Source organism: Panthera tigris, chromosome F3 (genome assembly GCF_018350195.1).
Source record: "Panthera tigris isolate Pti1 chromosome F3, P.tigris_Pti1_mat1.1, whole genome shotgun sequence".
NCBI lineage: Eukaryota > Metazoa > Chordata > Mammalia > Carnivora > Felidae > Panthera > Panthera tigris.
Window position 1 is genome coordinate 25,531,685 of NC_056678.1, and position 25,946 is coordinate 25,557,630.

At 41.6% G+C, this 25,946-nt stretch overlaps 1 long non-coding RNA gene across 1 annotated transcript in view; it reads left to right on the top strand.

Annotated features, from left to right (window-relative positions):
• The first annotated feature begins 6,271 nt into the window (after nt 1-6,271).
• The window catches only part of LOC122235846, a 60,006-nt gene continuing 40,331 nt past the window's right edge, over nt 6,272-25,946 (top strand). Inside the window, exon 1 of the long non-coding RNA XR_006213921.1 lies at nt 6,272-6,372. This is a non-coding gene — a long non-coding RNA (uncharacterized LOC122235846). The remainder of the gene's footprint in view (nt 6,373-25,946) is intronic.

The window sequence follows — 25,946 nt, forward strand, 5'->3', positions numbered from 1 at the left end:
GGTTCCAAAGCGTGCTGAGAACCCTGCCTGCCAGTCGGGGATCCCGTCTGTGCTTTTCAGGCTGGTGCTGCTGCCCCAACCCCACATGCCCTCATGTTCAAAGGTGATGAACGGATATTAAAATTGGATTCGTTTCTAAAGCGGTAGCTTTCCTGCGTATTCTGGAGAACAACTGAAAGAGTTTTGAACGGGATAATTATTTTTAAACAAAATATCTCTACTTGTAGGAATGTCAAGAGTTTACTTTCTAGTGTCACATGCTGTGCCAATACATCAGAAACATAGACAAGTCCTCAGGTTTCTCTTGTTAATGTGAATTATCCTCAATTTTGCATAAAAGACAATGGCCTATGCTTAATTCATTTAGGGAAAATAAATTTCCCTTAGGGCTTTCTAGTTTGCATTTTAAATGCTTTTAAACCCATTGTAGAAGTACTTTCATTGCATGTGGCTCCAGAAATTAATTCGTTAATCAATTCATAAAACAATCCTTTGTCGTGAGTACTATTTTTTAAAGTCATATTTTACAGTTGAGGAACCATCATCCCATTCTATTTTTTTAATTTTATTTATTTTGAGAGGGAGGGAGTGCAAGTGGAGGAGGGGCAGAGAGAGAGGAAGAGAGAGAGAATCCCAAGCAGGCTCCACGCTGTCAGTGCAGAGCCCAATGCGGGGCTGGAACTCACAAATGGTGAGATCATGACCTCAGCTGAAGTCCTGTTTAAGCCTAAGTACCACGCTTAACCAACTGAGCCATCCAGGTGCCTCAGCACCATCCCATTCTAAAGATCAGAAAAAAAAAAAAAAAGTATTTTAATGAGTTTGAGTAATTTGCCAAAGGCCACAGTGCCCATGAGTAGTTGAGCTGTGGTTTGGTCTCAAGTAGTGCGGGAGATGATACTTTTAACCACTACTCTATGTTTTCCTGCAAAAAAGGAAGGGAAAAGTCCTAGTTATGTCTGTCTAAGAATGTCAACAAGAATATATCCTAATGAGACGTTAGTAAGTTTTTTCAAAGTCATACTTTAATACATGCAAAATTAAGTATTTCAGTACCCAAAAGTTATAGAACATCAGGCTTAATATTGTCAACCAATAAACCAACATGTTCAATGAATAAACTACTGTTTAAATATATGTAGTAGTACAAAGCAATGGCTTATAATAGTGTGTTAGGGTTTGCTAAGAAACAGATGCTAAAACTGGATTTGAGGTGCAGGAAATATACTTGGGGAGGGACCCAGGGAGAAGGCAGGGAGAGCCTTGATGGTCATACAGGGCTGACACCTGTGGTAGAAGCTATGGAAAGAAAGGGGGTGGGGAAGGGTCTCACTGGAATGGTGGAGGGGGAGCATCATAGCCTCCACTACATGCCCTTAAGAAACTCACAGCCTCTCCAATGAATTGTGGGGAAGACATTTACCTTTAAAAATACATATGCTGGTACAAAGGTATGAAACACTGAGGGAGGGAAAGACTCTGATCTGGGCAGAGGGGTGAGTGTGTGGGCATGATGAGGCAGGAGAGCATTTCTGAAAAGTCTTCCTGGGGGAGGTTGACACTTGAGCAGTCTTAGACAAGGAGGAGGCCTTAGAAGAAGGGAGAGACAGCCAAGGTTCACTGCTGGCCCGAAGTCCTCTAACACTTGTCTGATAAGTGGCAAGGGCTCTGTGGCCTTTCTTTTATTGTTGTACAGTGTTATTTAATCACCATTACTTTTTATGCTTTTCTTTCTTGCCCCCTCATTCCTCTGCGAGGTGCTCAAGGCAGGTACCTTGTCCTATTTCTTTGTTTTTCCCACAGCGCAGAGCTCAGTGCTTATCTACCTGCAGGCGAAGAGGGTTGGATTTGGAGATGTTTACTCCCTTCAACTCTGCTTTGTTTAAAAAAATATATATGTTGGGGTTCCTCATCGTATTGTGTTCACTACAATTCAAGTTTGAAACTCAGTGATGTGGAGAAAAGAGCTTGGGGGGGATACAGTACACTGTAATTGATCAGACTGGCCACACGTTCCATCCTTGGTGCTGACAGTGGAGCCTTATCACAGGTTCCTGAGTGGACTTGGAGAAACCTTCCCAGAAAGGTTCCCCTTACCTTCTTGTCATGGTGCTGAAATGTTCTAGTACCAATTCCACTGTGTGGGAGGTGTTCCCCTCACTAAGAAGGAATAGTTCTCTGATGCCAGCTGGGTGTCCTACAGTTTAACTCAATTCCGACAGACACTATCTCCCCAGAGATAGCATCAAATTTCACAGGTTAAGGGTTCAGTCATAGAAGTCTGCCCTCCCTGCCCCACCCCCACTTCAGATGTTACATCAGATCCAGGCTATTACCTGTGCTTCTGACCCATTGGCTATAAACCAGAGGTTCCTTTGACCCCCTCCTTGGATTTGATTAATTTGCTACAACAGCTTATAGAACTCAAAGAAACATTTTACTTACTAGATCACTGGCTTATTATAAAAAGCTATAACTTGGGAACAACCAGGTGGAAAAGATGCATAGGGCATGGGATGGGGAAAGGGCTCATAATTTCCATGTCCTTTCTGAGCACAAGTGTATGCTCTCCCCAAATCTCCATATTTACCAGCTGGAAACCCTCTGCCCGCCCTCCTTTTTGGGGTTTTATGGAGGCTTCATTACATAGGCAGTATTTTTTTTTTAATGTTTATTTTTGAGAGAGAGACAGAGAGACAGAGTGTGAGTGGGGGAGGGGAAGAGAGAGAGGGAGACACAGAATCCAAAGCAGGCTCCAGGCTCTGAGCTGTCAGCACAGAGCTTGACATGGGGCTAGAACCCACAAATTGTGAGATCATGACCTGAGCAGATTGGACACTTAACCGACTGAGCCACCCAGGTGCCCCTACATAGGCAGTATTGATCAAATCACTGGCCATTGGTAATTGATTCAATTTTGGAGAAGGTTGGGGATGGAACAGAAAGTTTCAACCTTCTAATCACATGATTGATTCTCTTGGCAACCAGCCCCTATCCTAAGATGCTTTCGAAAAGCTAGTCACCTCATTAACATAACAAAAGACATTCATTGCTCTCATCTCTTCGGAAATGTCAAGAGTTTTAGGAGCTCTGTGCCAGAAATGGAAGACCAAATTTATAGTTTTTATTATAAATGACAATGTTACAGTTGTCCTTACCAGGAAAGAGGAAATGGATTGTAGACAGCCAGAATACTGCTACATTGGGGAACGTTCATGAAGGAAGGAGAATGGAATTTGGGTCTTGAAGCGTTGCTCTCCATCGTGGGCCTGAGAAAGTTCTCTCCATGGTGAGGAAGAACAGTCCTTTGCATTCCATGTAAAGGAATACAACCAAGTTATAGGTATGAGAATCACTCCTGGAAATTCTGGTTGTGTGGGTATGTCGGTGGGGCTGGTAGAAAAGCACAAGTTTATTTTTGCATCAAAGTCCATAGATCTTCAGAGAAGGAAGCAGGCCATGACTAGAAGTTGGACAGATTGCTAGTCCCCATGACAAAGACTCTTCCCTTTTATAGGTTAATTTCTGAGACTAAGTGCCTACTAGTAGAAGGATGTCTCTTGAGGGAAGAAAAGTCCTATGCATAAGCTGCGTTTCAGAGAACCCCTTGGGTCACAGGAAGGGACAGTTTTGAGAGTAGTTGTGCTCAGTTGCCTCCTGGCTCAGCCCTTTGGTGAATGCATATTGGTTTCCAGCTCAAAGGAAAAAAATGAACAGAGATGTAACTCCATATTGGCATTCTTAACTTGGACTCTGTGACTCCGGATTTTTAATAGCAATAATCTTTTAATAATACTAATCTTTATTGAGATGCTATTCAATACTATGCAATTCACCTATTTTAAGCATATGGTAGTTCAATATTCTTTATTATGTCACAGAGTTGTGCAATCATTGCTACAATTTTAGAACATTTTCATGACCCCCCCCCCCCAATAACCCATATGTGTTAGCAGTCACGCCCCGTTCCCTTCCTCCTCCTGGCCCCCAGCTCTAAACAACCATTAGTCTTTCCATTTTTATAGATTTGCCTGTTCTGGACATTTCATATAAATGGAATTATGCATCATGTAGTCCTTTGTGTCTGGCTTCTTTTCCTTAGTGTAGTATTTTCAAGGTTCATCCATATTGTAGCAGGAATCTGCTTCATCCCTTTTTATACCCACACAATATTCCATTGTATGGATATACAACATTTTATTCATCCATTGGTTGGTGGACATTTGAGTTCTTTCCAGTTTTTGGCTATTATGAATAATGCTATTATTGTGATTGTGGATTTTAGACCTCCTGGAATATTGTCAGCATCTTTTTTCCAGTGGAGTTCATTTATAGCATTCTGGCTTCTGTTTGGTTTTTCAGAAGCCCCAAGTCCTTACCAAGATCAGGGCTTTTACACCTGCCTGGGCGGCCCTTCTTCAGTCTGACTGCTACTCATCCTTCAGATCATGGCTCAGGTGTAACCCTCCTGAGAAGCTGACTTGTGCAGACCCTCCTCCTAGCACTGTGTTCTTTCCATTCCTGTCATAACTTATTAGTGTGTTTAGTTCTCCCCGTTAGTTGGTAAGCTTTGTGAGGGCAGTGGTCTGTCTGTTCTGTTCCTTGGGACACATCTAGTGCCTGCTACATCATAGGCACTCAATAAGTAGTTGAAATACTATGCAATGCAGAATGACTGTTGGTAACAGAGAGAGGTATCCTAGCTCTGTTGCCAGAACATAGCCTTTTGCACTGATGGGAGGAGGGTTACCCCCTTGTTGACTGGTATTGATATAAGAGTAAGGACGCCTGTGGCCGAGAAGGGTGGTAAGAACACAGAGAACAAGAACTAGGGAGCATTGAGGACACTGGATCCAGATAAAGAGGACTGTAGTGTCTCTCTGAGAGCATGAAGGGAGGGATTCCTGATGTATATTAAATCTGGACGATGTTGCCTTGTTGCTGACTTTGAGACCTCTTTCTGAATTGTATGTATGGACCAATGTGCCAATGGGTTACCCACATTGATTTATCATCCCCTAATAGTTGGAAAACCCTTTGAAAATGTGGGCCTAGTTTGATGACTAGCAAGGGGGAAAGTATGAGGGGGCCATAGTCTGAAAACAGAAAAGGAAGTTAATATTAATTTTGCTTGGCCAGGTTTCTTTGACAATACTCAGAAAAGTACAGAGTTAAACTTCCTTTGAAGGATGTTCGGCCTGTGTTAGGTATTGCCTGATGAACATGAGGCTGTTGGGACGCATGCAAGTGAGTCTGGTCTACTTGTAACAGTACTCTGTAAGGTTCCCCGGGGATCTAAAGAGTAATAAACACGTCTTCCAAAAGCTTCCCAAAGCTCAATAGCTGCTCATATTATGAATTAGGTAAGGACTCACCACTAGGTGACAGTCTGTCAGCAGAAATTGCTTTCTCATTTAATGACTCTTTCCCCAACTGCAAGTTTCTGGGAATATCAGTAAAAATAAAAATATTAGGTAATCTTTTTCCGATCCCATTTCCCTATCCTCCCTTTCCCAAAAATCTATGGAGCTGACATCTTCAATGGCAAACATTCTTCTTTAATCTCTCTTTCCTTAATATTAAAGTAATGAAAAAATGATGTATGGAGACACAGAAATCAGACACAGAAAATTAAGTTTCCCCTCCCATACTACTTCTTTGGGTTTTGAAGATAAATATGGCTATAAAAAGAGTACACTCAGTGGTCTTGGCTTTTTTTTTTTAATGTTTATTTAGTTTTGAGAGAGAGAGACAGAGACAGAGACTGGGAGCAGGGGAGGGGCAGAGAGAGAGAGGGAGACAGAATCTGAAGCAGGCTCCAGGCTTTGAACTGTCAGCACAGAGCTTGACACAGGGCTTGAACCCACAAACTGTGAGATCATGACCTGAGCCAAAGTTGGATGCTTCACTAACTGAGCTACCCAAGTGTCCCTGGCTTTTTTTTTTTTCTTCAAGTTTATTTATTTATTTAGAGAGAGAGAGAGAGAGGAGAGGAAGAGACATTGTGAGTGGGGGAGAGATAGAGAAAGGAAGACCAAGAATCCCAAGCAGTCAGTGCAAAGCCCAATGTGGGGCTCAGACTCATGAACCATGAGATCATGACTTGAGCCGAAATCCAGAGTCAGATGCTCAACGAACTGCCACCCTAGAGCCCCTTGACTTTTTATAGGGAGAGGATATTTAAAAATCTGGTTCAAGTTTAGTTTATAAGTATTTTCTCCCTCAGGAATATAAATCACTCTATGCTTCCTTTCAGCATTTGAGGTGAAGATGGAGCTCTTAGGAGGAATGTATTTTAGCTCATTTATGAAGAAGTTTCGTTTTATGTCCTCTTTGAGCAAAAGGAAGACTCCCTGGAAAGTGTTCGGTGAGGTAAGTGCAACTTGAAATTTCATTTGCTTCCACCTAAGACTGCTTCAGTTCTAGGTAACAGCTGAACTCGGCACTAATGGTCTGGACTTGGGGAAGTTTAGGCCCCTTCTGTCAGCTGGTGAAGGTGGTGGGAGCTCAGATGGCCTCCTGAGGGGTATTCCGGGAAATTTTGTTGATCCTGCCCCTCCTCATTCCTCTGCTCAAGCCATCATGCATTGCTGGCCCCAGCTTCCATTGTTATTTCCATGGCCCCCATTGATTAGGTTCTTCCAGGCCTACTGGAAAGTTCCCATAAGTTATTCTAAAATCTCACTCTATTCCTGTGCTCCATTTTGCAGGCTAGGTATCTTAGTTACGGCTAAATTATCTCAGCTCTGAAAGAAATGCCTCCAATCTATATTTGGCCATACATTTAAAGGTGGGCCAAGTAGGTTAAAAAAATAAGCAAAGCAAAATACAGAACGGTATTCAATTCTGCCATTTGTATTAAAGGAAAACAAGGTGCGTGTAAGGGCGTACCTGTATGTGAAGGTATGTTATCTGGAAGGATAACAGTGATAGTCAAATATTTAACAACTGGGTCGGTTCTGGGAACAGGGATGGCTGCTGGCTTGAGATCTGGAAGCGTGCTGGGGATCTTCTAATATCTAAGCTTTAACCCTGTAATGACTGATTGAAGTTCTGGGGGGGAGGGGGCAGCATTCCAGTGGCTTGAAGCAGCAGCTGTTTACTAGTCTGTAGAGAACCTTTAAGCAGTTTAACAACATGTGGTTGTCCTGGTGTTCCCCAGCAGCTATCCATGGGTCCTCCTGGGAGCGGGGATTTGAGGAGGACGGACTTAGTATTCAGCGTGCCCTTTAGCACTGTTTGAAATGCTTTGTTGTTGTTTGAATTCTATTCAATCACGTACTTGGAAATTGAATTTAATTTTGTTTGGCTCAGGGGAGAAGTCTTATTTTTAGAATTTGGTTCTGGACATTTCTGTCTAGTCATCCGACTCCAGTCTGCCTACAGACTCAGGGCTGTTCTCTTTTGTTCCATCTTGCAGGCAGCTCCTCCACCCAGAGCTTTGCTTACACCCCTCTGCTCACCTCGCTGACCCCCTTTCACCAGCACCAACCCCCCCCCCCCCGCCCAGTCCTCAGCGTTACTGTCTGAATCTCCTTCTGTTACTTATCCTGCACCTCTTGTCTCTCCACCTTACCAGACCTCAGTTCCATTACCAACTAGGATAGACATTACTGTGCTTAATCTTGTGAGCAGAAAATATGTGTTCTTTCTATTTTTTCTGTGTTGGAGAACCTGTGCTTCCCTAAGTTTTGTTTGAGCATCAGCACGAATGGCAGTGGTTGTCATTAACCATGGTAAGAACTCATGTTGCATTGGTTTGGGCATCCACCTGCCTGGTGCAGAACCGCCCCGGACTCCATGTCTCCCCTGGTTTGCCTGGGAGGCAGGGTGGACCTTCCATTGTGCCCTCTTCCATCCTTTCCTCTTCTGCTTTGAGCTCCTTGTTGGTGTCCTCTGCTGTGCAGCTACTAGGGAGCAGTGTCTGGTCTCAGCTACAGTCCCAACCACTCTTAAGCCAGGGTTGCTGTCTTCTGGTGCCTAAAATTGTGCAGAGAAGCTTTTCTCTTCTGCTTTGCCACATTCTGTCACCCAGGTCCCAGAGCAGCATGACTTGCTGAAGTGAGACTTGAGTGTCTTACTGAGCCTCCTCCTCTCCACCTGAAGGATCTGCTCCACAGGCCTCAGGTGTGAGTCCATGGAGCCAAGGCAGGGAACTAAAGACCGAGACCAGGCATTTCTTCCTACCCACCCCACTTCCCCACCCCAAGCCTACCCTTCCTGTCCGCCTTTCTCCACCCGAGGCTGCCACAAAACTGTCTTCCAGCTAGTAGCTTCCTTGAGTCTAATCAACTCCTAGCCAGGTCAGCTGTGCCCTTAGATTTATCAAAGTTGACCTTTTGTGATAGGCACAGTTGGACTCGGGCTGGCACCCTGGCCACAGATGTTCTCTTTACACTTATCTCACTGTGTGGTAATTATATGTTGGCATGTCTCCTTCCCCAAGTTCCTCAAGTATGAGCTCCTAACTGTGTGGAATGCATCTTTGGCCAGCACCCAGTCCTTGCTTTCATGGGGCAGACCTTGATAAATACTTTTTTGAAGAATAATCGGTCACAGTCATTTCGCCTAGATATGCAAAAGGAAGCCTCTCCTCTTTACCAAAGGACATCCAGGCAACAGGCACAGAGGGAGGGGAGCTATTTGTAAAGGGACATCCCCTACCCTACAAAATAGCCATTCAAGGCTCTCTGGGCTCCTTGTGTCTTCAGGGGAGCAGAAGAAGCAGGGTGAGAGCAGCACTTCTGGGAGCTTCCATTGGTCTTGTTTTGAGAGAATAACATGTTGAACAACTGTTTGGTTACGTTTTACTGTGCACCTGCCAATTGAAGAAACAAGGACAAAAACGTGACAGGGTACAGTATGGCAAAACATATTGACTGGAAAGGGAAAAGGTAGATGACATACAGGTACAGAACATTTTATTTGTATCATCCCAAATTCAGAGAAATGTGGTTAACTCAATGCTCCAGTCACCTAAATGTTTACAGTGGAGGTAAAAGTGACAGACTGAGGCTTGGATCTGCTAATGCTGGACATCGGGTGTTTCTTCTCTTATAATTTACTAGAAGGAGGTCTGGTGTCATGTGGTAGACCACTGAGTGTAAACGACCCTCCAACAGAGAAAGATCAAGAAATTGTGTAACTACCTGAGCTTATTTTCTGAGAAACAAACCCATGAATCACAGGCAAGGTCAATCCTCTTCAACTAGTGTGTGAGACTAAAAGAGGTACTGATTATGTTTATTATAATAACAATGTTTAACACTTACTTCAAGGCATGGCATTTGCACAAATTGGAAAAAATAAGAATACTCCAGCAGTCTTATGGATACTCAGTGGCGATATCACATATAATCACGGTCATTGGAATAATTGCAGAGATGACGAACCAGGGTTTAATTTTAGGGAGAGAGAGGTGTTAAACAATTTGTTGAAGGTCACACAGGTGGTAAGAAGTCTGTCTAATTCTAAAGAGTGACCTCTTTCTCTGCATAGCAGTGCCTCCCATGTTGGAGAATGTTCGATGGAAAATCTTCAGATGAAAAGCATGTGATTTTCATGTGATTTTAAAAATGCTGTTGTCTGGTCACATGTTTTGGTTTCCCTATTCTTTGTACATAGAAAAACTCAGAAACTCAATGACTTGTTAGGTGACAGAACAGGTCCTACTGAAGAGGAGTGGCTAGAATGACCAGAGCACCCAGGTGTCCTGTCACTCAGCACCTTCCCTATCTCCCATTCTGAGTTCTCCATAGCTCCGCCCATCACAAAATCAATCTACCAGTCTCCCAACCCACGCACCAACCAATAAAGCAGTTGGTATTTGTCGAAAGCCCACTTTGTTGTTCCTAGGGCAGTGTTTGGTACTGTGGGGAATGCCGAAGCAGCACCAGACAGGGCCCTTGCCACTTTGGTGCTTATAATCTAGGTGGAGAGACAAGGCAAAAATACATGACACAATTACAGAATCTGACAGAATGTAATAAAGTGCTAAATTGTGTGGTACAGACAATTAGAGAACAAGACAGTATATAATAAAGTGCTAATTGTGTGGTACAGACAATAAGTATAATAGGAGTTCAGTGAAGGGATGGATGAGTGTGGGCTGTAGTCTTCAGGGAAGGCTTCTCATCATGTCAGGGCTGCCGTGTTTATCTGGTGCATGATGGGAAACTGAATACGAAATAGAGGGTGGATGAAGAGCAGAATAACTGTGCTGTACTTTGCTATCTCTTCTCAGCCTAGATGAGGGCAGAAAGGGAAAGAATTCTTTGAGAGGTGGCATTCTCTGTTTAAAATGAAAATCAAGTAGAGAAATGCCTTATTTTCTTTATTAATTGCATTACAGAACATTTCCACAGAAACTTAAAATCATATTTTAAATTGAATAATGTACTACAGTGTACTAGGAGAGTTCAGTGTTTACAGAAATCATGCTGAAAATCCTTTTCATTAATGAAGAGTACTTTTGCATGACAGATAATCACTAGTTTATATAAAACTCCTTAAAGTAGGTAAATAGATAACTCTCATATACTACTGGCAGGATTGATAAACCTTTTGCAAGGTAATTTGGCAGTGGGTACCTCAAACCTTGAAAATGTGCCTATTCTGGAGTCTATCATTTTTACTTGGGGAATTTATCCTAACGATGTAATCATGGCTGGCTGCAAGAATAACTCTTCTACAAGGATAATTATCACAGGGCTGGAGACAATCTAAATGCCCCCAAATAGAGGACCAATAAAAAATTAACATATTTATAAAAATGGAATGTGTAGTCACTAAAATGCTACCATGCAAAACCATTTAACGTAGTGGGACATGTTCACAATATATAGATAAGCAAAAAAAAATTCTACAACTCCTAGAGTATGATTCCATTTTTGTTAAACATATGTTTTATGCAAAGAAGCGTATCTGAATGATGAAGATATATATTATTTCCACTTTATGCTTTTGTGAAATTTCCAAATGTTTTCTAAGCTACATGGTTTACTCTGAAAACATTTATTAAAATCCTGTGGTTCTTGGGGCCCCTGAGTGGCTCAGTCAGTTAAGCATCTGACTCGATTTTGGCTCAGGTCATGATCTCACGGTTTGTGGTGGGCTCAGTGCTGACGGTGTGGGACCTGCTTGGGATTCTCTTTCTTTCTCCTTCTCTTAACCCCTCCCCTACTTGTTTTCTCTCTCTCTCTCTCTCTCTCTCTCTCTCTCAAATGTGTTCCTGCACATTCCCTCATCCTCCAATTAATTTGGGTGAATAAACATTAAAAAAATCCTATGATTCTCTGATTTAATTTGTTTTGAAAGTTTGGAGAGTCATAATTTGGACTGTCATCCAGTGAGTTTTCTTAGACAGGACTAGACCTGTCCTGGAAGGGATTCCTACAGACCTTGGAGGTAGAGGTAGGTTAGAGCTTCAGATTTCATGCAGCAAAGAAGTTCGGGGCCAAGGGACAAGCTTCAGAAGCATTATTCTATTTTTCTTTGAATTATAAATGATTCCTATTTAGCAGAATGTGTAGTTTATTTTCATTGACTCACATCAAGCTAGGAGATAATGGGAGGTATGCGTACTCTTTAAGGCTTTTATAACATGAATTTTTAGCAGCAGAACCTGGCAGGGGGCAGAAAGCCCAGAGCATGGATCAATTTTTTAGACTTACGGAATACTAAAAAAAAAAAAAAAAAAAAAAAAAAATATATATATATATATATATATATATATATGTAGATGTACCAAGACAGAGTTTCAAAATTTGTGGTGTTTTAAAAATGCTTATCTTGAACAAATCAATACCTTTAACACAGAGAATACAAAAACAGGAAGTTAAATTTCATCATTTTGGGAACATGTTAAAAGCCTGGATTTGCGATCTTTGGTGAATATTTGGGTTTAGGCTAAATTAGGCTCTGCCTGGAAACCATGTGGGGGATGTGGAATTATTGAAAAAAATCGGAAACTATCTGGGAAAGATTTTGGAATTTTTGGTCCAGGGGATTTTCCATGTCTAAAATGAAAACAAAATACTCTTTTTCTATTCTGAGGACTTCATTTAGAACTATATTGAAAGGGGCTTTTCTCTGAAACATTTCAATACAAAAGCACTGTATTTTCTCATCTGATGACTTGGTGTCTTCCATTTTCTAGATTTTGACTAATTTAAGGTCTTAAAATATACATGTTTCAACCCCTTTTAGTTAATAATTTTCTATTTTTACCTCCCCATCTAGCTTCTCATCTTTTAGTTGGCCCAGTGAAAATAAAGTGCAGTAAAGTCAGAATTTTACTGCGTTTCCTGGGCCCTCCAAATATAGGGGAAATCCTTGGATACCCAGGTTCTTGAGAAGTCAAACCTTAGCTAACACTGGGACGTGTTTGCTTCTCTTTGAAGAATCCATCCTATAGGACAACTTCCTTTTGCCAAAATGGGCAACATCCCCGGAGCACAAGTTGTGAGGACTTGTGCCTGTACATTTCCTCATCTTCCAATTAATTTGGGTGAATTAACCCCTCTGTGCTCCAGGCTTTCCATTGGGTGGCATGGTGCAGTGCGCAACTCAAGTATTTGTGACAGTGGCAGCCTGTGCTGACATGGACAAGCCTTCCTTCCCGTGACTGCCACGTAGAAAGTCTAGATAAAATGTGGCAGAAATTTCAAATATTTATATACAACTAGTCTTGAAAAAAGTAAGGAAAATAGTCTAGTTCTCTGTATAAAAAAGGAATTCAGAGCCAGTGTGATAACTGTAGCTAATGTTGCTGGAGCTACATAAAGGTCCCAGAATCTGGAGGCTGGCATTTTGAGGCCCTTGTGGGGACAGGATATATGGCCCCAAGGGCCAAGTTTAGGCAGAGAACTGTGACTAGGCTTGTTAGATTTAGCATTTAAAAGTACAGGATGCCAGTTAAACTTGAATTACAGATAAACAATGAATACTTTTAAAAATATAAGTATGTTCCAAAAGTTGAATGGGACATACTTATACTAAAAAATGTTTATCTGACATTCAGATTTAACCAGATATTCTGTATCTTATCTGACAATTCTGTGGCAGAGTTCTCTCAATAAATCCTGGAGGCCAGCAGGGGTGCCTCATCTGTGAAGGGATTGTGTAACCACCTGGGTGTAACTACCTTAGAGAAACATTCACAACTGTTGTGGAGAAGCAGAAAGGAAGCTTTAATTGGTCTGGGGCTGTTAGTGGGAAAATGTAAGTGTTCCCCAGGCCTTACCATGTGTAGATATAGATTTCAAGTTTATATTATCTATGGGTATAGAAATGTTAATCTGAGAAATTATAAAAGCTGGCCTAGGACCTTTGAAACTCAGAATTTCACCAGGGACAAATAAACTGCTGTGTTAGGGGTATTTCTACAACTTATTACACAGATACCCATTGGGATAAATGGTCCTGCTGAAGATGAAGTCTTAATTAAAAATTACAAACCAGGACCCCTGAGTGGTTCAGTCACTTAAGCATCTTGACTCTTGATTTTGGCTCAGGTCATGATCTCATGGTTCATGAAATCAAGCTCCACATCTGGCTCTGTGCTGATAGCACAGAACCTGGTTGGGGTTCTCTCTTTCCCCCTCTCTCATTGCCCTTCCCTGCTCTCAAACATAAATAAATAAACTTAAAAAAAAATTACAAACTGAATGAGGAAATAAGTCACCCTGAATCTGGAGATAAAATAAAGAGGAAAGTTAGTTACCCCAAAACTGAGCTAACTTCAAATATCTGAGAGAGGTTATGAAATAGGTATGTTTTAAATATTAGAGACATAAAGGAAAGAGTAGAATGAAATAATTTATTATGTAAAAAGAACAGGTTTATTTGCAAAAGAACCAAATAGAAAGTATAGAAATTAAAAACATATTTGTTGACTTTAGAAATTCAAAGGGATGTGTTAAATAGCACATTAGACATCTGAAGAGAACAAGTGAAGTGTAAGAAAGATCTAAAGACATTCACCTCGAAAGCAATGTGGAGAAATAACGAGGTAGAAAATATGAATATGAATAAGAGAAAAGAAAATAAGAGAAATAAAAGAAGGAGAGACACGTGTGCATGTGTGCGTGCGCGGGCACGCATATGCAGACAGGTACACACGCAGTAAGGAAGGCATAAGGGGGAGAGTAGAGAGAACAGAGGTACAATTGTTAAGGTATAATAGAAGTTGTTTTTTTTTTTAAAAAGACCTAAAATATAGAAGCCTGAAGAAGATAGGGATTTATTTTTCTCCCATATAACAGATACTAAGGGCTGGTGAGTGGCTCTGTTATTTTAATCTGTGGCTTCTTTAGCTCTAGTCCTGGAGTCTGCATCCTAAGCAGCAGTGGCAGGGTCGGGGTCGCAGAGAAGGGAAAAGGATCATGTTTGCCCATGTCTTTTAAAGGCACTATCTAGAAGATGCACATGTCACTTCTCATATCACAAACCCATTAGGGAGGCAGGGAGAGCTGTGTTCCCAGAAAATAAAAAAAGTGGTAATTCTTTTCCCAAAGGAAATAGAAGTAGATCCTATAGATCCTGGCAGTTTATCCCGCAGAGGTGAGGCAATGCTAGAAGAGGTCATGACTGGGAGTTTTCCAGAATTGTTGAAAGATAACAGTCCTAAGAATGAAAATCTGAGCATGTCCCAAGCAAGATAACTAAGAACAAACCTCACAGTGGGCTGATATTGTAGACTATTAAAGAAAAGTAAGACATTAAAAACAACTAGAAAAACATTAATCACAAATGCAGATCAATAGTAAACTTTTTATCAGCTTCAATACTAGAAAACAATGAAATAATATCTTCAAAGTGTTGGTGAAAAATAACCTAGAAATATCCAACTGAACTGTCATTCAAGAATAAGGAAAAACTTGGGACAGCTGGGTGACTCAATCGGTTAAGCATCTGACTCTTGATTTCAGCTCAAGTCATTACCTCACAGTTGTGAGATCAAGCTCCATGCTGGCCATGGAACCTGCTTAAGATTCTCTCTCTCCCTTTCTCTCTGCCCCTCCCCTGCTTGCTCTCTCTCTCTCTCTCTCTCCAAAAAAAAAAAAAAAAAAAAAAAAAAGAGGAAAAAAATAAAGGCATTTTCTGGTAAATAATTTAAAAATAGACTCCTGCTGAAAGAACTACCAAGGAATGTATTTTGGTAAGATGGACACAACACAGAAGGAAAGTGTGGGATGCAAGAAACAATTGGTCCCCTCCTTCCTGTACAATATTCTTAAACTCATTTACACTTAAAAACTCATCTCAAAACATATAAAGCAAAAAAAAAAAAAAAAGGCAGGATTATGAGGATGAGAGGTACCATGGAAAGCACATCAGGTAAGAAGACTTGTGTTGTGTCCTCTTCTATGACACTTTAGTTTTCAGAACTTCAGGTGAGACTATATATTAAAAAACAGCAGTGACTCAACTCTGATTCATTAGTTTTATGGCCTTGTGGTATAATCTTTCTGGTTTAGAGGTGGGTTTTGGATTATGATAGTCCTAGTTGAAATTCTCGCTCTCTCATTGACTGACTCTGTGATTGTAAGCAATTTAACCAATTAAAGCTCTGTTTCCATATCTGAGAAATAGGAAAAATAATTGTATTAGAGTTCTTGTATTAGTCAGAGTTCTCTAAAAAATAGAAGCTGACTCTTGCTGAATAAGTGAAAAAGCATTTTATTTTAAAAAATATTGGGTGGTGGCACCTGGGTGGCTCAGGTGGTTAAGCGTCTGACTCTTGATTTCAGCTCAGGTCATGATGTCATGGTCTGTGAGATCAAGCCCCACATTGGGTTCTGTGCTGACAGTGCAGAGCCTGCTTGGTACTCCCTCTCTTAAAATAAATAAATAAACTTAAAAAAAATTACCAGGTGGATCACAGAACTGTTGAGTGGACTGGAAAATGGCTTGAGGATAAGTCTTGGGGTACAGTACCCCAAACCAAGCTCCTGCTTCTATACAGTTGCTGCTTCTACATGAGAAAAGTACTATTTCAGTCCCTGGAGAACAGTCACTACAAAACCAGACACCTCTGCCTCTGCCTCACCAGCGAAGATGCAAAGATGGAAGGCCCATGGAGCACCTCTTTCCTTTTGTTGCTTAATTCTGAATCAGTATCTTGTGGTAGTGTCCCTAACTGGCAGGAACTAATTCATGTGCCCGAATCCTCAGATTGCAGAGTGTGTTCTGACTCCTGTGTTGGGGTGGTAATGACTCATGATTTGAATATTTCCCTAAATTTAGAAAGGAGTCTCAAAAAAGATAAGCTGCCATGAATAAGATAGATGCCAATAATAATAATAAAAATAATGATAGTGATAATATACGTCCAGAATTTGAACTCCTTTCTGTGTGGGGCATCTGCCATTTTGAGAGTCTTGCTGGGTGGAGGATCTTCATCCTACAGCAGAAAGGAAAAAAAGACAAGATATTGGCTCACTTAAAATTTTGACCTGAGACTTAGTGTGTAGACATGAGACAAGCTCTTGTCCTGAGCTTCCTGACAGTGAGAGTGACAGAAAGAAGCAGGGGCAGTTTGGTAGTCATTCTTATGGCCGTGGTGTTGATGGCTATGATAGCCATCTTCCAATGTTCAGTAGCAATAATCACAATAGGGTGCAGAGTCCACAGCTCTTACCCTGACGAACATCTTTTTCCTTCTCTCAAAATGGGTGCACCTTACTTTAGAGGGTGTGTGTAAGCATTAATCAGGAATTGCATATAAAAAAGTCCTCTGAGAACCATCCAGCATCTTATATGTACTTCCCCTATCACAATTGCCAGCCTTGGGAACATAGCATAATGTTTAGAGTTCCAGACAAAAAGGACCGATCCATTTAAACATTAAGAGAATAGATAAAACGTATAAGAGGAAACAAAGACTGTTAATTCATTTAACCATTATTATTCATTGGCCATTACAAGACTAAAAATGCACCACTACATTTGCTCACTGGGATAAATGACAGATCACCTACTCTGACAAGTCAGTTATTCCATCATTATATTGCCCTCAGTGTGCAATTGAGATATTTGGATTCCAGCAGTAATATGTATGTCTTTTGAGTATATTCATTTGTGGCTCCAGATAAGGCTGATTCAAAATTCTCTGGCCATATTACATTTACTGTTAGTTAAAAAAAAATATCAACACCTCATTGCCAGAACCTTGTGTGGTAGGAATGTACAGATAATTTACCACGGTTTTTCAGTTTGTTTTTGTGTTTCTGTCTGCATAGATTTGATGTATCTCTGTAATGTTTCCCATCCAATATTTGTGTATGTGGTTTCAGTTGCCTTTTTGTGGCATTTGGAGTGGAGAGGGATGGCTGGGGGACTCTTGAATCCTTTTGGGCTCAGTCAGTGGTGTGCTGGCAAGCCAACTTTGGGAGAGGGAAAAAAAAACCTAATTTATAGCATTTGTCAGTTGCCAGGGTGAAATACTCCCACCATGGTTAATTTCAAGCTATGGATGCGGTGCCACAAAACATGGAATTGGGAGGACATGTGCAAAATCAGTCCTTGCTGGCTGCTGACAGCTCCCAGAGCACACCACTGCTTGCGTGGTAAATGTTTGCTCGAAAGGTAAGAAAACTCCACGTAGGCCATAAATCACGCAGCATGGTTTCATATATGTTAAAGCTACACTGGCCAAAACCCAAAAAATAAAGCAAAGGCAGATTCCTAATAAAGTGTTTTATTCCAAGGAAACCTTGAAACTTATTGTCCTTTGAAACTTCTTTAAAACTTGCTAATTTAGAGGCACCTGTGTGAGCGTCCAAATTCAGCTCGGGTCATGATCCCACAGTTTGTAGGTTCAAGCTCCACGTAGGGCTCTGTGCTGACAGCTCAGAGCCTGGAGCTGCTTCGGATTCTGTGTCTTCCTCTATCTCTGCCCCTCCCCTACTTGCGCTCTGTCTCTCAAAAATAAATAAATGTTTAAAAAAATTAAAAAATAAAACTTGCTAATTTAAATGAAAAGGAGGCAGAGACATCTCTTTCTACTCTGGAGTGAAGAAGGAGAGGCCTCTGTTCTGGGTGGAGCCCCTTCTGTGAGTTCCCTTGTGAAGGGGCTTTTTCCAACCATATTGAATCACGTCTTGTGTTTATCTGGTGCTTTTTGGTGGCCTTCATTTGATTCTCTGTTTTGAAGTGGAGAAAGCTTACCAAATGGAAGGATTAAGATTTGATTGTTTTGATTCCAAATCTGATGCTTTCCCTGCCTTCCCAAGGCCTCCAGAACTTTCCTTGGTTCCCCCCTCTCTCTCTCTCTCTCAGTCCAGCTCAGACAGGATGTTTTCTTTCCTCCGCCAGGAAGCAGCTTATTTCATCAAGCCCTTCTTCCCACTTTCACAAGAGGAAGTTCCCTTGGCCTTCAGTGGACTTGCTATTTTCAGTGTCTCCTCGGATCACATTCCTGCCAAAGCCTTTCTCTGCTTGCAGATAGACTGTGACTAAGCACTCCCACATCACCCCTCAGAAGGGTGACCTGTCCCTTGTCCCGGGCAGTGCTGGAGGAACGCAGTGCTTGAGAGCTGCTGGGGGAAATGCTAAGTCTCATCTCGAGCGATAACGTGCTGGGCCGAGTCATTCTGCCGTCTCAGTGATAACAGCGAGCCACTCTGTTAATGGTGCTAATGACGAATTTTTATGATGTCAGTGATTAGTGCACAAACTCTGAGGTAGCTCAGAGCCTTGCCTCTTTTGGCTTTAGAAGCATGCACAGCAACAGTGATCACTCAACAGTTTCATGCAAGGAGGGGAACACATGGCTTGGGGAACTCAAAAGCTTACATAACATTTAATTAATGCATTCATATATTCACCTTATATTTATTGTGCATCTGTCATGTTCATGGCTCTGTGGTAAGGCCTGGAGACTCCCCAGGTAAAGTGTTGGTGTTTGCATTCCTCATATTTGTGCATCGTGGCAAGGCAGACATGCACACCAGTGGTTGTAATTGAGTGTGATACATACTAAGTAGAGAGAACACAAGCATGGGGAAAGAAGTATGTAACTCTGCCCAGGGGAATGAAAGAAACCTTCCCAGGGGTTTGGAGCTGGAGCTAGGATGTGAAGGACAAGAATGACACCAATTATCTAGTGATTACTCTGTTCCACGAACTGTCCTGTTCTAAGCATCTTCCATATATTAACCTGTTTAATTTCTCCCAAACTCTATTTTATCATCCCCATAGGAAGCTGACTCACAGATAAGTTAAGTAACTTGCCCAATGATACCTAGCTGGGGAAATGTAGAGATGGGATTTGAACCCGTGCCACTAACCTTTGCACTATACTGCTGGGATTTGCTGACATTAGCGGGGTGGTTAGGATAGCATGACGGTGGGTATTGGAGGATGTTCCAGGCTGAGGAAACAGCATGGGCAAAGGCCCAAAGATGTGAGAAAATATGACATGTTTGTGATTCTTGCTTTGAAATTTGGTGGGAAAGCAACATAGAGCTATTGAACATACATGCATCATTTTTATTTCATTGCAGAAGTTTTCCTAGAGGATATTTGGAAAGGAATGTATCAACACCATTTCTTAAAATGTGAGTGTTTTTAAATGGCTACTGTCCAACTGTTCACTCTGCTGAGTTGTTGGCTGAGGGGTGTTTTAAATACAACCTCAGAAGGATACACATTTCCTGATTTCCCATTATTCCTGAAACTGATTTATTCTAATGCTACTTGAGGCCAGAATTGCAAATGGATTCCCATAGAAGGCAGTTAGCATTTCTGGAAGAAGATTCTTTGGCAGGGGCACCTGGGTGGTTCAGTTGGTTAGACATCCGACTTCGGCTCAGGTCGGGCTCTGTGCTGACAGCTCAGAGCCTGGAGCCTTGCTTTGGAGTCTGTGTCTCCCTCTCTCCCTGCCTCTACCCCATTCACACCCTGTCTTGCTCTCTCAAAAATAAATAAACATTAAAAGAAAACTTAAAAAAAAGAAGAAGAAGATTCTTTGGCATAACCACAAAGTGTATTCTTCATTGTGGCCCAAGTTCTTGCCAGTGTCAGCCACGGGTCACCAGGTGAGACAGTGTGCTCCATGCAGTATTTGACCACCTCCTCAGGATTGTGATGTGTGCCCAAATATATGTACTTCAGTCACAAAAGCAAAGTGTGGCCGTATTTGGCCCAGAACAACACCTAAGTGGGAGATAACCTCACCAGTTCCATTTTTCTTTGGTAATTTTCTGCTCTCAATACCCTGAGATACATCCTTCATTTATTCATCCAGCATTTTTACATGCCTACTCTAATAAAAGCTGATAATAACAATTAACATTAAGAGAGCTTACCACGTGGCAGGCACTGTGCTAAGCACCTTAAAATTATCACATTTAGGGGTGCCTGGGTGGCGCAGTCTGTTAAGCATCCGACTCTTGATCTCAGCTCAGGTCGTGATCTCACAGTTCGTGGGTTCGAGCCCCACATCAGGTTGTGCACTGTCAGTGCAGAGCCTGCTTGGGATTCTGTCTCTCCTTCTTTCTCTGCCCCTCCCCTACTTGTGCTCTCTCTCTCAAAATAAATAAACTTAAAAAAAATGATCACATTTCGTCTTAACAATATCCCTGTGAAGTAAGAATATCATTATCCCCAGATGAGAAAATGGAAGGATTAGGAAACTTGCTCTATATGACATAGCTTATTGAGCTGGCAGAGCTTTTCATCTCAGAGAGTCTGAGTCCAGAACCTACTGTGCTATGTCATCCCCTATGTCCAAGGTTCTATAGCAGACATGGCTAGGGATGCAAACAAGAAACTGTAATCAAGTCAGACTGAGACAGGCGTAGAACTCTGGGTATCAGCCCTTGGCTCCCCAAAATGTATGCCCCCGGTAGGCATGGCATGAGCTACATTCTCTGGGACAGGACCAGCATTGTGCATAATTCCATTCCTTTCCCCTTTCACCCCACCCTCCTGCCCCAGAAAAGCATTTTAGAATGCATATGAGTAAGAGTGACATTATTATAGTAATGGCATTGAATCAGAAGTAATTTATGAAGGTGATAAATCCTGTGCATATTTTCATACAGGAAGAGAGTGGGAATAAATCTCATGGTGAAAAGAAAAGTATCCAAGAAATAGGACATTTCCTTTGTTTCTGTAAATCACCTTAATTTTGGCTCTGGACACCCAGCCTTTTGGACTGGCAGGAAATTTAGCCTCTGTCATTCTGAACTAATCCCTGTTATTTCCAGTGAGCTTGTGTCAAGATTCTAGTGTCTTATGCAGGGCCAACGTTTTGCAGAACAATTATCTCTACTGGTTCCGTGGAAATGGCTGCCGTCTTTGGCCCCAGGATCCCTTTGGCCCTTGAGGTCCTAAAACAGAACCCCAGATGACAACACAGCCTCCCAGCTTCCCCAAGGGGCATCGGGCCTTTTCCTCTGAGATCTCTTCAATCAGTCTCTCTTCTCCCTAAACCAGGCCAGATCTTTTTCTCAGAGGGAAATCCCTCCCCACTTTCTTTCTGATGTCCTTTTCCCCTCACCAAACTCTGATTATCCTCTGTGGGGTTTGCTCTTGGGAGGGAAAAAAAAAAGCAAGCCAGGAAGTGAAGTATCTTTTCTGTTTGTTCTTGCTGCTAACCACCTGCAAGGCATGTGAGCTAGAATCTGCTTGAATTAGAAGGGGAAAATAGTAATAAAAATAATAGTATCTAGTCATTAGAGTAGAATTTATCTGGAAACAGATATTCTTCATTTCTTCTTTTTATTCTCCTCTATCTTCTTCTTTACAAAATGCAAATAACTTTGTTTTTGATTATAAAAGGTGCTGTTCAGCAAATTAACACTATAGTTATCTTTAGTGTTTAGCATGGTATATATTTTTTTCAGATTTTTTTTTTACTATGCAGACAAGATTTAACAATATTTAAGAGATATTTGAGTTCTTGCTGTGCCTTGTAAGCTTGAGTGAGGAGGTTAAGGAGGTTAGATTTTATTTGAAGGGTCTGCCCATTGGAGAGTCTCTGTAGGGCAGTCACCAATCTTTTTTACATGTTTTAAAGATTGCACCAGCTGTCCCATGGAGAGTGGATTTGCAGGATAAGACATGTTGTAGAGGTCCAGATAAGAGATGATAGTGTCTAGGATAGGTTGGCAGTCGTGGAGGTGGAGAGAGAGGTAAGTAGGGATTCCGGGTCTGTTTGGGAAGGTAAGTGGACAGGCCTAGCTAGGTACTGGATATGGAGGTAGAGGGCAGTGAAGAATTGAAGATGATTTCTAGGTTTGGGCTTGAGTAGCTATGTGTGTGTGTGTCGGGGGGGGGGAGTGATCTAAAAATAGGAAAGACTAGGGGAGGGTGATAGCCTTCATTTCTTTTTATTTTATTTTATTTTTAAATTTACATCCAAATTAGTTAGCATATAGTACAACAATGATTTCTGGAGTAGATTCCTTAACGCCCCTTACCCATTTAGCCCATCCCCCCTCCCACAACTCCTCCAGTAACCCTCTGTTTGTTCTCCATATTTAAGAGTCTCCTGTGTTTTGTCCCCATCTCTGTTTTTATATTATTTTTGCTTCCCTTCCCTTATGTTAATCTGTCTGTGTCTTAAAGTCCTCATATGAGTGAAGTCATATGATATTTGTCTTTCTTTGAGTGACTAATTTTGCTTAGCATAATACCCTCTTGTTCCATCCATGTAGTTGCAAATGGCAAGATTTCATTCTTGTTGATTGCTGAGTAATACTCCATTGTATGTGTATGTGTGTGTGTTTGTGTGTGTGTGTGTGTGTATACACACACACACAAACACACACACACCACATCTTCTTTATCCATTCATCCATTGATAAGACATTTGGGCTCTTTCCATACTTTGGCTATTGTTGATAGTGCTGCTCTAAACATGGGGGTGCATGTGTTCCTTTGAAACAGCATACCTGTATCTCTTGGATAAATACCTAGTAGTGCAATTGCTGGGTCATAAGGTAGTTCTATTTTTAATTTTTTGCGGACCCTCCATACTGTTTTCCAGAGTGGCTGCACCAGTTTGCATTCCCACCAGCAGTGCAAAAGAGATCCTCTTTCTCCACATCCTCACCAACATCTGTTGTTGCCTGAGTTGTTAATGTGATAACCTTCATTTCTTAAAACTCTACCCTAGAAGAGCACTTGCTAACTCCCTGGACCTTCCAGAACCTTGAGCGATGAATTTTGGGTGTGAATCTTGACCAGGGGAGGCACAAGATGATCCAATGGGCTGCAGGAAGAACATTTAAAATTGCTGTTTAAACTTGTTTTTTCTTCTCGTCCTTTGAGTGTGCATAAATATGCTTTATAATATGCATATTAGCACTATGTGTTTTATGTATATACATTTGTATATGACTTGTGAATAAATAAAAATGATTAAATAAAAGAGAGAATAAACTAAGAGTCATGGCAGATAGTTGATTGTTCACCAAAATCTGTCCTTGGTTGCAGATTATACAGTTGTATCTGTGAGTAGTGGTAGTTGCTGCCCAGTCAGAGGCAACTTTCTCAGACCCTCTGTAAGTAGCAGTTACCAGTTCTCCCCAATGGGAGGTGAGTAGAAGTGATACCTGTTAGTTCTGGACCAAAGCTTTTGAGAAGCAAGCCTGCTTTGTACTCTTACCTCTTCTGCTGGCTTAGATGCAGAAAATGCCCCGGTCCTGGGGATGATAGAGGTCTGAGATGGGAGGAACTTGCGTCCCTGAAACATTACTGGGAGGGGAACCACTCATTTACCAAGAACGTGCACCTTAGGCTGTTATAGGACCAAGAAATAAACTTGTGTATTTGAGCCATCACACACATCTCGGTCTCTTTGTTATTTCTGCTTAACACAGGCAGCATGCTTCACATTTTTTATTGAGGTGCATGTGCAAAATATTTGGAGGCCACTGGTCATAGCACTTGCCAGATGCAAATGTCAGGGCAAGTTGTCTTATCCTGTCAGATGCAGGGGACAGCAGCTTACCATTTCTCAGCCATCCCCTCATATAATCAAAAGTTGTAATGAGCCTGGAATGATGTTTAAATCAGCTGAGTTTTATTTTTGCAGAAAGTGAAATTTTGGGGAAGACTCAAATTCAGATTGCCATTAATTATATAAAAGCAACTGGCCTTATTGGTAATCCAAGGGTCAACTTGGAAAATGTGGAAATACTCAGTGAAACTTATTGGAAGAAATCAGTGAAATTCAGCAAGATGGAACATTTGTTTGGCACCGACTTTGCTAACATTTGCAAATACTTTCATGTCCTCAGATTTTAGCTTTAATGGTCTTCTTTCAAGGTCTATGGACTTTTAAAATCCAGCTGTTTTCCAGTTACCTTTGCAAATGCAGAAACAGTTCTATGCATTCCCTCCACCCTCCTCCCTGGGGCTTAGATGGTGAGACTCAGAACGCCTTCCTCTGAGCATTTAGAGAAGGAATGGAATGATGTATCAAGGCAATATTCCTGGAAGCTGAGATCAACAGACCATGATTAAAGTCAGCTTGCAGTCATATTGGCTGAGTATGCCACGCCAGCTGCTTGTAAACCCCACAAGATGATGGATGTCTTAACTGCTATCCCTACTGCTCTCCAGAATTTGTCAGCAAAAAAGAAAAATGGGGACGGTGACAAATCCCAGAGATTCAAAAATTCTTTTTGCAACAGTGAGCGGTGAAGGCTTGGGTGACAGTTATGAATGGATCACTGGCCATTTGTGCGATGGCGGGAGGAGTGTCTGAACCTTGGCACTGTAATCAAGAGCCGCAGGAACTACCTGGACAGAAGGGGAAAGCGAGGCGGTAAGAGGGCTCTCATGGCAGATCCATTCTCATTCTAACCTGAGAATTTTAGCCAGTCGCTGTTGTGCGAAACTCACTATTAATATTAGAGAAACAAAATTTTTACTCACTATGGAGGAAGAAGTGGTTATAGGGAATGGAAATCTTGCATGGATTCAGGGGTGAGGCACAGACGTTCTGGTGTAGAACTGGGGGGAGGGACACATAGGAGGGAATCCAGGGGCTGCTGGCTCGGGAGGCAGAAGGATAGATTTGATTCAGTCATCTTGGGTCTTGATTCTAATTTCCTTCCTTTTTCCTCTCCTTCCTCCAGTAAGAGAGCTAAGAATAAAAATGCTGGAACCTACTGTTTTATTTTCACTCAAGAAACTGATTAATGAGGGCTGCTGGGTTTAATCAATGGTTGTCTATTTCAGCTTAGAAAACACTATTTTGGGGAGTGGAAAAAATATTGGCAATCATTCACCTTGTGGAGAGGCTGCATTATTTTGCCAGTGGTTAAAGGACTAGACTTTGGCATTACGGGAGCCTGGGCTAGGTTACATGTGCCACCACCTGAGTTAGGATGTTTAATAGCTGTGTGACCTTGAGTGATTATTTCACCTGAGCCTCAGTCCCCTCGCCCAGGAAATGGTGATAATAATGTATTTGCCTCTTAAGTTTGCTGTGAAAATTGACTAAGAGCTTTTTATGTTAGTTAATTGTTAACTCTTTCCATTATCCACCTATCTTTTCTGCTTTTATCTTTTCAGAGGTAAGATAGAGACTGTATTTGTTTATGGATACTTTGGTTTTGAGCCTCTGCTCCTGATGAAATTTCCTGCTGAGTGTTTTCTGTCCCTACTCATCACCATTGAATCTGGAGAGTTAACATCACCTGTATTCATTTCTGTCCGGAGCACTCTCCTCTTTTTATTTTTTTAAAGATTTATTTTATTTTTAGAGAGAGAGAGAGAGCACAAATGGGGGAGAGGGGCAGAGAGAGAATCTCAAATAGGCTCCATGCTGAGTGCAGAGCCCGAAGCAGGGCTTGATCCCTGAGATCATGACCTGAGCTGAAATCAAGAGCAGACACTCAAACAACTGAGCCAACTAGGTGCCCCTCCACTCCTTCTCTTGCCTTAGGAAGTGAAAAATGAACAGATAACAAAGGGAAGTTTGC